Here is a 12,989-nt window from a genome sequence, read left to right on the forward strand (position 1 = left end):
TCTCCTGGAAGGCATGCTAAGGCACATGAAAATAACAAGGTGCTTGGTGACAGCCAGCGTGGCTTCACTAAAGGCAAATCCTGCCTGACCAATTTGGTGGCCTTCTATGATGGGGCTACAGAACTGATGGACAGGGGTAGAGCAGTTGATGTCATCTACCTGGACTTGTGCAAAGCATTCGACACTGTCCCACACAACATCCTTGTCTCTAAATTGGAGAGACATCAATTTGATGGATGGACCACTCGGTGGATAAAGAACTGGCTGGATGGCCACACACAAAGAGTTGTGGTCAATGGCTCAATGTTTGGCTGGAGACCAGTAACAAGTGGCGGCCCTCAGGGATCGGTGTTGGGACCAGTCTTGTTCAACATCTTTGTTGCTGACATGGACAGTGGGATTGAGTGTGCCCTCAGCAAGTTTGCCGATGACACCAAGCTGTGTGGTTCGGTTGATACGCTGGAGGGAAGGAATGACATCCAGAGGGACCTCGACACACTTGTGAGGTGGGCTGATGCCAACCTCATGAAGTTTAACCATGCCAAGTGCATGGTCCTACACCTGGGTCGGAGCAATCCCAGGCACAGCTACAGGTTGGGCAGAGAAAAGATTCAGAGCAGCCCTGCGGAGGAGGACTTGGGGGTGTTGGTTGATGAGAAAATGAACATGAGCCAGCTTCAGTGTGCACTTGCAGCCCAGAAAGCCAACCGTATCCTGGGCTGCATCAAAAGGAGTGTGACCAGCAGGTTGAAGGAGGTGATCCTGCCCCTCTACTCTGCTCTTATGAGACCTCGCCTGGAGTATTGTGTGCAGTTCTGGTGTCCTCAACATAAAAAGGACATGGAACTGTTGGAACAAGTCCAGAGGAGGGCCACAAGGATGATCAGGGGACTGGAGCACCTCCCGTACGAAGACAGGCTGAGGAAGTTGGGGCTGTTCAGCCTGGAGAAGAGAAGGCTGCATGGAGACCTCATAGCAGCCTTCCAGTATCTGAAGCAGGCCTATAGGGATGCTGGAGAGGGACTCTTCCTTAGAGACTGTAGTGACAGGACAAGGGGTAACGAGTTAAAACTTAAACAGGGGAAATTTAGGTTGGATGTAAGAAAGAAATTCTTTCCTGTTAGGGTGGTGAGGCACTGGAATAAGTTGCCCAGGGAGGTTGTGAATGCTCCATCCCTGGCAGTGTTCAAGGCCAGGTTGGACGAGGCCTTGGGTGATATGGTTTAGCATAAGGTGTCCCTGCCCACAGCAGGGGGGTTGGAACTAGATGATCTTAAGGTCCTTTCCAACCCTAACGATTCTATGATTCTATGATTCTATAAACAGGCCTTGCATAAACAGCATCTCTGCACTTTCAGAAAAGTTAGGCTTTAGTTATTAAAGGTTAACCTTACAAGTTAGGCTTAAATAATTAAATTAATAGAAAGGCAATATGCACTTGCACCATGGAAAGGACTTCCAGAATGCTAACATCATTTCCTAATTCCACTGACAGCTTGCGAAAGAAAGATAATGAGTATATGACTTTGGCCTACCTTTGGTGCCCTCATACTGATAACTCTTACACCATTTTCAGATGAGAGGAGTTTTCATGATTATGATACTCAACATGAAGAGCAGGGAGTGGTGGGTAAATTAAAAGTTTAGCTACAATTTACCAGTCATGTCAGGAGCTGGTATAAAATTACATCCATCTATTAAGGCTGTAGCTCCACATGATTATTTTTAATGACAGCACATCTGATTTAAGAGGGCTAACTCTCCCACTGCCAGCGCAACTCTGCTCTCCTCACAGCAGAGTCCACTGCCACCTTACTTAAGCTGATTCAGTTACATGCATTGCTACGCTCTAAATTAGAGCTGTAAAATTAAGCAGCTAAAATAATGCAAACATAAATAAATGAAACTTTAATGAAGCTATGCTAACTTCCACCAGTTTTCAATCTGACTCTGCGTTGCTCATGAACTGTAATTACTTCTTGATTTCAGCAATTTGTGTTTCTGTCATTTGGGTCCAAACAGTGACAGCAGGGAGACAGTGACATCTAACCTTCATTAGCTGCTCACTGGGTGCAAAGTGTTGAAGTTATTTTGGTCAGTGCTATAGTCAAATATATGTATCATATTTCCCCCTTAGCATAAATAAAAGGTGAAGGTGAACATACATGTTTGCAGGCAGTTAATTTTAACCATCTCCTGTCCAGCCAAACAGTCCTGGACTAGGGAGATATTTTGAAGCAAGCAGGAGCACATAAGGATTAACTAATTTCTGCTGTCCCCAGAAAAAGGAGCAATATCAAGCTCCTGGGGCTGACCTGAAGGCAAGACCTTCAGGGAGAGACTAAGTTCTCCATTTTCCACCTGGAGTCAAAACAAATCCTCTGAGAAATGACCACAGGCATTTGCACACAGCCAAGTCAGGACAGTTCTTGGCCAAGTAGAAGATGCTGTTACACCAGAACTGCAGGCAATGAACTGAAAGCAAACAGAATGTCAAGAACATGCGGCGGTACAATACCTCAAAGAACACAGTGCTGTTCATGAGCTCCATGAATGGAGGAAAGACTTTTCTGATGACGAAACAACTGTGCACGCTGCCTGGGGGCTGGGCCATCTGCTCAGGCAAGGTGAAGGTTATCCCCAGATCTTAGTTATTCAGTAGATATTTGCCTTTGGTATCTTTTCTCATTCCTACTGGAAATGCCTGAGTTATCTCACCAAATTTCTGTGAAGCTTCACCCAGACAACAATAAAACTTTAAGGTCCTTCAATGAACGATACCACAGAGGTGAACAGAATTTAACTTTTTCACTTTTAAAGACTGCTACTCTGCCCACACACAGCCTTGGCTGCAGTGCAGCTGAGGGCTGCCCCCTTCCTTTAGGCACCTTGGAGAGCGCTGTGTGATCTGCTTTTGGGCTTTTGCAGGGCTGAGACTCTGCCATTTGCCCCCAGTTGAGCTACAGCATCAATCCTAGAGCAACAGCAGAGCTCACACATTCAGCAGTTAGTGCCTTTAGACAAGCACAAATAATTTACAGACCAGTGGATGTGACTATGACAGATGGCAGCCTCTGAGTGATGAAGGCCCAGTTCTCTGCAGAAGCAACCCCGGACAACATGACAGGCAAGCCAGTGGAGTTCCAGCTCTGCAGAGCAGGGAGCCCAGCCTATCCGAAGTCACTGAGCAATTCCTGTGTTTTAACAACTACTCACTTGAATTGCATGAGGATCTTGCAGCCCCTCCCTGCATTTTCTACTGTGTTTCCACTCTCTTTATTTTTCCCTCCCTCAGTACTCTGTCTTTTTCTATTTTTTTTCCATTAGACATGTCTCATCCCCCCACATCTTGCTTCATGTGATGCACTGACCTCCTAATTTTCTGAACCAAATATCCATGACTGACTTAAGACATGTTGCCACATTTAAACTCTACTGTTATGAAAGAGATGGAAGCAAAAGATAGGAGTTTGTGGAGCCAGCACATGGATACACACTGCAGTGTTTCAATCTGTGGTACACATTTTTAGATGAAGAGTTGGGAAGATTGTTTGCTTCTGTCTAGGTTAAATAAAATGAAAGGGCACAATTCTGAACCTGACTCATTACTGGGGGCACACTGAACTGCTTTAAGTAGGCAGTGAGGCACAGAAGCAATGCCAACTGTAATCAGTGTAGGTCACAGTATGCTTAGAAATTAATCAAAGTAACTACTGCAGAATAAGTACTTTCAAGTGGTTTCAAGAGTTCAATTTCTACACAGACACTCTTACTCTAGAACAAATGTGCTCATTTGATAATTACATCTATATAATTAACCTAAAATAGTTTATCCTAGGAAAAGTCCAGTAGACAGATATCAGGATTTGGCTGATCACACAAAGAAGACTCCAATCAAATTCACCTTCTCCACAGCTTTGCTCATTTGGTTTTAACTTTATCCCTATTACCCTGAACCCCATTGAGAAGTTCAAGTTACCAATAACTGCCTTTTTCTTTCAAAGAGGGGTGCAGGCTGGGCTTCATAGTGAAGAGAGGAAGAAATAGTTAAACTGCCAACCAACCTGCATGTCTTATTTCCACTTGATTTGTTTCCACCAGCGTGTTCTTTACGCACACTCCTCCGCTCACAGCAGAGAGCTCTTTTTCTTCTCCTATCTTTTCCTGAACACCCCACCATCATAACGTCCCCAGGTTACACCAGCAGAGCTCCAGCTCGCAAACACACAATGGTCTAAAGCAGTCTCTCAGCCCCTTTGTTTAAAGGAAAAAGGTTTTTTTTTGCAGCATCTGAAGCACCTGCAAGACAGAACCATGCTTTTCAGGAATTAGGAGCTAACTGAGCTGGTAAGTTTTGCCTTATTCTCCTAGAGCCATAAGACAGAAACCAAACATTCAGTACCATCTCTGACCATATGAAGTTGTTCTTGTTTTCAGTCTCTGTACCTGCTCTGAGCCAATCTTGTCACCATTGCTTTCAGAAGCCTGATTTTATCTTTTTATCACTGTTGCTGCAAGACAGCTTGACTGCAATGAACATGTCTGTAATTAAATCAGTTGACCCAGAAAATAAGTGAAAACACTGGTCTGAACTGAAAAACAAATACCAGTAATGCTCTCTCTGACTGTAGGCAGTCCATGGTAAAACGCTGGAGCAATACTGGGACTGATCTATAAAATGAGATTGGAACCAAGGTCCCTTGGTTTTGTGCTTATGCCAGATACCTAAGCTTTCCTAAATTGTCAGTTTTAAGCATGTGAGTGACCTACTTAAGACAATGTAATTAAAATAAGCCAGTGTGTAATTATCTTTTCTCCAAGAAGGTCTAAAGTTTCCTATTTATTTTTTTTCTCAAAAAGCAGAGGCTTTCTTGGATGCTGTATATTATTAAGATAAAGCAATTTATCTTTGCAGAGCTCAGTTTTACACTTTTAAAAGTGCGGATATTCATTTACTCACACAAAACATGCTTAATAATATATGCCTGCTCTACTTGCTTGTTTCATTTACCTTACAGTTTTCTCTAAAATGAAGATTAAAAGGGACTAGTTTTTTGGCTGCCAAGCCCAAGATCTACAGGACTCCAAAACCACTATAACAGCATCTCTATTCATCCAGGCTTCTATTAATCAGATGCTTTTCATCATCTTTGACTCAGAATGGCAATGCAAAGTAAAATAGAGTGCTCACATATAGAAATCCAGTTTCAATTGGTTTTCTTTGCTTCTGGTCTGACTCTCTGAGCTTCCTCTTGGCCCCTCAAAAAAAAACCCTCCTAATTATAACGTCTCCCAAAGATCACAATCAAATCAATATTTAACTTCTGTTCCCAAATGGAGCGTGTGTGTGTGCGCGTGCATGCATCAAGTTGAAATCAGGAAATCATGAAGCATAGCTGAGAGAACTGGACACCAGAGTATGATTACAAAACTACCCCAAAACTAATATATTTAAAAGATTTCAGCTGATGTCACGCATGTCTGGACTGGCTGAAGAAGAAACAAGTTCAGTTTAACAGATGAACATATAAAAACGGCTCTTACTCCTCCAGATAAATGAAATCTTCATTAATGTGTTACAGTTACCATTATAGTTCACACTACCAACAGTACACATCCAGCAGCAACACCAGTGGCTACTTCAAATTACATCTGTCCTACTGTTTACAGCTAAGTCTGCTCTGCGAGCAGCAACGTGACTTCATTCCAGTGCACTCCTTCCCTAACCCATTCACACTGACTGCAGACACTGGGATGTTGACAGTGCCAGAGGAAGACAAAGCTCAACCTGAATTTCCCATTTGAGAGGTACAGTGTGCAGGGCTTAAAACTACTTTGTAGGACTGAAGTATAAGCAGCTTACCACAGAGGTCTGGGATATTGTTTGTAATACAATCTAAGTCTCCTGAGCACCATTTTGTCCCAACCACAAGCCCAGATTTATCCTATACTGCAGACCTGACACTCCAGTCTGAAAGTACTTTTTTACTATGAATGTGAAATGAAAGGAACTCCCATATTTCCTGTTTAACATTTCAGCCTTCTCAAGGGTAATAAAACAAAATCTCCCTACAACAACAGGTAAGTCAGACAAATAAAATGTCAAACTACTTTAGAAATAAGCTAGTCAAGATAATAGAATAAATCTCTTGGGTAGCCATTAATTGCATTTTTTAATGCATTTGGCAAAGATGCTTCCAGAGGACATATGATAGCTAATTCAAAAGGAAGTGATATTTTTGTATCTCTTCCTGAAAATGAATCTAGTGCTGACAAAAAGATACTGATTAATATCTGGGGAACATAAAAACTTTCCCACATCCTTAGGAGAAATGATACCACTCACAGTTCTACCAACAAACCAAAGAGGAATTCTGCACAGAGGGAGCTCTGTGTTGAGACTCCAGGGCAGGGATCCTCATCCCAGTCCACTTACCAGCCAAGTGACCACAGGCAAGCTTGATTCTCGGTTATGTATCTGCAATGTGTGATTAATCATACTTCACAGAACACTGAGAACTATCAGCACAAAGCTTGTGGTAAAGAGCTCTGTATTTTTATTACTACTGAATTCCCCAGCCGCACCCATAACATAAAGGGAATAAAAACTCCGTATCAACCAAATGAGCAGCTAAATTGTAAAACAGCAATATGGGACACAGGCATACTTATTCACTTCCATTGCTTACTGCAAAACAAAGATGACAGTAAGAGCCCATACTAATAGTTACTCAACATCACAAAACAAGAACATATCAGTTAGACTTAACTTGTCCTATTATGCTTTCTGAATAACTTGCCATTGCCACGGTAACACAGCATGAAAAACACTGCACTCCTCAGCTTCTATTTGTGATTAACCAGGTGCTCTGGGAATTTCTGTCTACCCCTAATCATAATTAAAAGTTGTTATTCCCATTTTCAATGTGGCTTGCTGGCAATTAAATCTATTTGGAAATAAACAACTTTTCTTCTTCCACAGAAATAATTTACTTTAAAAAAAAAAAAAAACTAGACCTGTTAGGTTAAAAATCTCATCTGATCCCTCCTCCTGACCAGATGCTATTAATGAAATTTCCTCATCTCCCAGTGACCCTCATGACAGCTTGAGAAATTCAGCATCTCTCAGAAGGTGAGTGGGACCTTCAGAGAAGATTGCAATCTGATAATGAAAGCTCCTGCAGCAGCAAGCCCTGTGTCTGCCCTGAATGCACAGGGAGGTACTAAGCGAAGCTCCAGCTTATGAGCTGCCTGAGGAAGGTATTTCTGAGGACTGACTGGAACAGTGTGGTTCTTTCTTTAACTTGGGTGCACACCAAGTAGCAGAGAGAAACTCTGGGTTTGCAAACCTTTTTCTTAGGCTCAGATTCCTGGTCCTCTGCTTTCACAGTCTGGTCTAAAATCAGGGTTTCACCTTCGTGACTCTTGCTGTCATTTATAGTTGGAAAAGGGCTTCCCAAAGTGAGATTTTCCATTTCTTATTGATTACAGCTGTCAAAGGACCCTGTAGGTTTTCTCCATCCTGTCAGCCTCAAGGTGTTTAGCATGGCAAAATAGGCTCCCTGTCAGTTGTGAGGCAAGAAGCAGGAAGAACTAAAGAAAAACAAAAACTTGTGGGGAAAGCAAAGCATTATTTGCTTCCACAATGACCCCACTCCTACGATCAGGCACGTAGGCAAAGAGCCTTTTCATGGCATGAAGGTCATTTTAAATCCCCCAAAATCTACAACCTGACAGCTTCTGGTCTAGACTCCTTGTCTGTGTGTAAATACTGCACAGACACAGGCAGTTATTTCCCCTCCCTTTTTGCAAGTGAAAGGAACATGATGGTGTGCCATTTTTCTACCACTCCATTTCCTCATCTCTATAGTAGAAGTGACCATTTTGGCTAAATCTCACCTTCCAGTGACACTGCACTTGAGCTGACAATTCATACCACCTGGTTTCAATGGTGAAATACTACTTAGGAAACTCACACTTCTTCTTTATAATTTAAAGTACAAGCAGTCCATCTATAATCAAATATATTCACTATCAGCCCAAACAGATGCCCCAGCACTCATTAACCATGTTTCACCAGAAACCCTTATACCACAGGAAAAAATGGGTTGTCCTTAGTCTGTAAAGACAATCTTAAAGATTCAATATCAATCCAGAGAAATGGATTTTGTTTGGTTTGTTTTTTTTTTTCCCCTGCAGACTTTATACAGCAGTGCCGTGCACAAGGCTGTAAGGATGAGGGAGTAAACATGCCCCTAAGAGCTGTAGCCTCTAAACTATACAGTAATGCTGTGTGATTATTTACAGTTACAAAGCAAAGAAAGAAGCCTTCTACTCTTCTCTGATCTTTGCCTATTGGAAGCTCTGCTTGAATTAAATATAAAATCACGCAAAACCAACAAGACTGTCACTAGCAATGCAGAAAATTGGATCAGTCCAGCTGCTGAAAGCATGTGTTTGCTGCAACTCCTTGTCCTAAACCTATAATTCAGTTTGAGAATTAAAAGCAAAGTTGCTCAAGTTTTGACATAGTAATTCAGAAAACAAAACAAACCCCTAGCCCAATTACAGACTCTATTAGGTGGTAAGTTATGGCCTCTCTACCAAATTAACCTGCTCCATCTAACTAAAACCAGCATAGATGGAATAGCCCTTCTGAGGGGCCTGAAAGAACAACAGATATTTTAGTCTTCACAGACAACGCAAAGGCAAGAAAAGTGACCAAAAGAGTAATTTTCTAGCAAAAATGACCAAGCTCTGACTGATTCAATTCAATTGACCCAGGGTAATGTTAACTATTTAGCACAGATCTTCCACTTGTAACTAAGGTGGAAGTCACAGACACATATAAAAAGCAAAGAAAATAGCTCTCTGCTTCTTTGCAGGAAAAGGTAAGAGCTGGAGGAGAAGTGTCACTGAAAATGAAGCAACATAAAAATTCCTGATAGACACTTAGCTTTTAAAGGGTATGAGAAAAGCAGTCAAAAATTAGTACCCAGCAATATCAGACTTCAATCCTGCTTCATATCACAGGCCTTGGTCAAATCCTCAGTTTGCATAAGCCACAGAAGTCCACAGACCTACACAGATTTAAATATTAACCTGCAACTCCCAGTTAAAGGCACGCCATGCAGTAGTGATTGTGTTTCTGAGTGTCTCCAATAGCTTGTCCATGATGAGTGCTTGCTATTTGCTATGACACAGACTTTTGTTTCAGAAATTATTTTTCTTTCCAGATTTCTGACAAAATCTGACTTTCAACTCAGGTTGAGACTGGCCACTGTGCCCACTGCAACTGTTTAAAAGAGACCAAACTAGGAAGTACTTAAGATAAATAAAAGAAAGGGGGAAGACTAACCCTCCATTTAAACATTTCAGATCCATCTGGTTCAAAGTTATTACAGTGTTTTATACTTGCAGCTTTAATCTTGCAGAAGATTCAGAAAAAGGCTTTACAGGGGACCAGACACCAATGTCTCACCTTCTTCCTTTCTCCCTTGTTCAGGGGCTGCACTCTGTGAGATTGTCCTAAATACGTCTCAGTGTCTTAGTCATTTGTTGCTGGGTGTTCAAATATATGCTTGCAGCAACTGTGCCAGATGCTGCAGCACCTCTTTTTTACTCTGTTTATCTGTCCTTCCCTTACCTGCAGCATGTTCTTCAACACTGCTACCATTTTTATAACATGATTAGGAGGACTGGGCTGGGTTTTTTCCCCTATTCAAAATACATAGACTGTGCACAAAAACAAAACAAAAAAGCAGGTTCAAGGGGAAAAGAATAAATGGACAGATTTCACACATGACTTCGTTAGACAGGATTTATTTTCTTTCTTAAACAGTGAAGATTCATGATATACCAGCCTTCTTCATAAATGGAAATAATTGAGCTGGCTTGGAAAGAACAGAGTTGCTCTCAGTACTCACATAAGCAGTACCAAAATTACTGAAATTAGATTAGTTTGCCAATAATCCTAAGGAAGAAAAGAGGATCCTGGGATAATAATTTAATACCACTTCAAGTTTCCTCACCTAAAGGGCTCAACACAATGTCTTTCCAGGCCACAACACTCTGAGGGAGACAAGGAAACACAGTCCACACCATCAGTAAGCAACACCTTTGTTAGCAGCCTGACCCATTTTATTAATTATAATAGCTTCTGCAGAATGTATTTTCTACCCTTTAAAAAGCCACTCACTGAGGCCTTAAGTTCAAATGCAATTACTCATTCAGAACTTTATTTTAGATCAATAAACTGATCACAGCAGTACATGTACCTGATGCAGGAACAGGAGCTCAGTACACTTGATGTGATCCCAGTTGACAAGGTGGCCTCTTCGCAACCAGTAAACTGTGGACCTGCAAAACAGGAACCTGTGTGTCAGAAGTCACGTGTCCTTTGCATAATATAGGGAAAACAGCTTTCTCTAACTGTGTCTTTCAGGAAGTACGAAAGAGACCCTCTCATAACTGGACTAAAATCACTGGATTGAAACATAATAGAGAAAAACTCAGCGAGATATAAGAGTATTCATTCGTGTGACTGTAAAGGGATGGTGCACAAAGACCACAGGTTGGCTCATGAAGTCTTAGGAATGACAACACCTGCTGATGGCAGAAGCAGAGCATAGGGGAAACATCACATTATCAAGCTCTTCACTCTCAATGGGACTTAAGCTCCTTTCTCCCACAAGCACTTCCAAACAACCCACACAGCATGCTTCCGCTTAGGCCCATGTTCAAGCACTTAATTAGAACAGGGTAGCATTATCAGCTTCTTTGCATAATTTGAATCACATAAAACACTGGATCAGATAGGAGCACTTCATGGACTTGAGACTCAAAAAAGATGCAGATGTAAATTCCACACATTCAGAATATGTAATGTACAAATCCATTATTTTGGGGGGAAAAAAGTTTGTTGGAAGAACAGAAAATAAAAGAAACTAACACTGCCAAGTTAATCTACAAAAAAATAAAAAAAAATCAGCTTCCTAACATTGTTTTTTCAGAAAACACTGAGCATTAGAATCTCATTACCTAATATACTGGCCTTCCAGAATGTTATGCTTTTGATCATTTTCTTTATAACCACAAAGACTAGTTTTCTATTTATATTTGTAAATGAAAACTGAGATCTCCCCAAAATCTCATGCATACAGAAATTTGAAGGGGTTTAATATACTAAAAAATTAAAAATAATTAAAAAAAAAAAAAACAATAGAACATCAAAAGGTGTCATTAGTGAGACCATACTGCACAAAATAATGAGATGACTGCAAGCAGCAGTCCGTCTATTTCTTCTAATGTTGCTGCACACAACTGGAAAGAGAGATGATAACCTGTACCTCAGATGCCCTTATCAGCCATCCCTGGCTGGTAAGGGCATCAAGTGTCTTTTGAGATCCCTTGGACTTTTGGTTGCAGTTTCATCACTACCCTCATGGAAGACCAGTAATGGGTCATAGTCTGAGGACAGTACCAGGCTAGGGATTCTCCTAGTAATGTCCTTAACCTAGGCCCAAAGAGACAGCAGACTGCCCTGTGAGAGGGGCTTGGCATATTGGACCCTCTGGTCCTCTCAGGAGGGAGTCGCCTACAACTATAACCCTTCTTTTCTTCTTCATGGAGGTGGTTATAATATGGGGCATATATCTTCCTTACCTTGTCACCACCTCTGGTGTGGATGGACCTTCATCCTTCTCATCCATTGACTGGCCATCCACATCCAGAGCCTTATACCTGTTGTGCAGAGACCCCTGGGGAGGGTGAGGTGAGCAAGAAGGGGTTTCACTTGCCACCCCTAGAGTGGACTTGCATCCATTCACTCCTATCCCTTGAGATACTGCCTTCAGTCTGGCAGGGGGAGGATTCTGGAGCCCCCGTATCTTTTCTTTCTGCTGGCTGTCGCAGGGAGGCCAGAGCCTGGCCCCACCAGTCTATCTCCTTCTCTAACTCCCTGATACTTCTTAATGTTTCTTCTTCCTCTTTCATCTCTGCCACCAGGCTGAGCAGATTGTCCACTTGGTCACATATGACACAGCTGCTGCCCCTACCACCACCTGATACCAGCGGGAAGTCCTGGCACTCCTTGCAGCCTGAGATTCGGGTGGCTGCACGTTTTCATGACAGCTCCGTCTGGGTTGCTACATCCTTCCTGGCGCGAACAGAGGAGGTAACTTGGCGCCGGGTAGGTACCATCGCCCGGCTCCTCCTGTGAGGGTGATAACCACGATGGAGCTGACCCCCTCACCTGCGGAGGTGCCCGCGGCCGCCTCACGCCCAGACCAGCTTCCCGCGCTCTGCCGCTCGCTCTGCCCAGGTGGCGCTTTACCACCCCCTGTCGGTCACTGCGGCCCTGGGTAAGGCCCGGCAGGGCCCGGGGCTGCTTCTTGGCGCCGGTCCTTCCCGAGCGAGGCTCCTGGACAAGACCTCCGAGGTGTCACAGTAAGACTCGGATACAAATGCGTGGTGTTTCCAAACTACACAAGAAGTCTTTTCAAAGCCCACAGGGCACTTTGCAGGCGCATGTGTTAGATCCCATTCTAAAGCAAACCAGCTGGAAATCGACACTCCACCAGCTTGCTACCAGCAGGTTATCGTGAAAAAGTGGCTTGTGACACTTCCTTTTCTCCAAGAGCCCACAGAACCAAGTGCTATGGCTCTGCTTAGCTTTGTCCAGTGGACTCACCCCCATTACCCCAATTCTGAACTGGCTGAAAGGCTTTGAAGGGAAAGCTTCTAAAGGGGAGTATGCTACAAGCAGAATAACAAGAGGTTTTATGCCACTGCAATGACTGCTGTAGTTACTAAGGCAGAATTAGTGAACTTGCAGCAATAGAAACCATCAGGAATGGACAATTAAGAGTTCAGACTAATCTTCAAAGACAAGATGCTTACAGACCTTGTAGCCTGATTGAAACCACTGAGATCAGAGAGTGATTTAACTCTTCCAACAGGCCTACAAGGCTTTCGGCACTTATTTTCCA

General features: G+C 42.7%; 1 protein-coding gene across 3 annotated transcripts in view; it reads right to left on the minus strand.

The window, feature by feature from the left end:
- Positions 1 to 12,989, minus strand: part of TSPAN4 (tetraspanin 4) — a 481,009-nt gene that overhangs the window by 304,456 nt on the left and 163,564 nt on the right. For all 3 annotated transcript variants that reach the window (XM_057412723.1, XM_057412726.1, XM_057412724.1), the window contains exon 3: positions 10,278 to 10,359. The gene's annotated coding sequence lies outside the window, so the exon portion shown is untranslated. The remainder of the gene's footprint in view (positions 1 to 10,277; positions 10,360 to 12,989) is intronic.

This window comes from Pezoporus wallicus, unplaced genomic scaffold (genome assembly GCF_028554395.1).
Source record: "Pezoporus wallicus isolate ANWC-B61680 ecotype Strahan unplaced genomic scaffold, APGP_CSIRO_Pwel_v1 scaffold_6885, whole genome shotgun sequence".
Lineage (NCBI taxonomy): Eukaryota > Metazoa > Chordata > Aves > Psittaciformes > Psittacidae > Pezoporus > Pezoporus wallicus.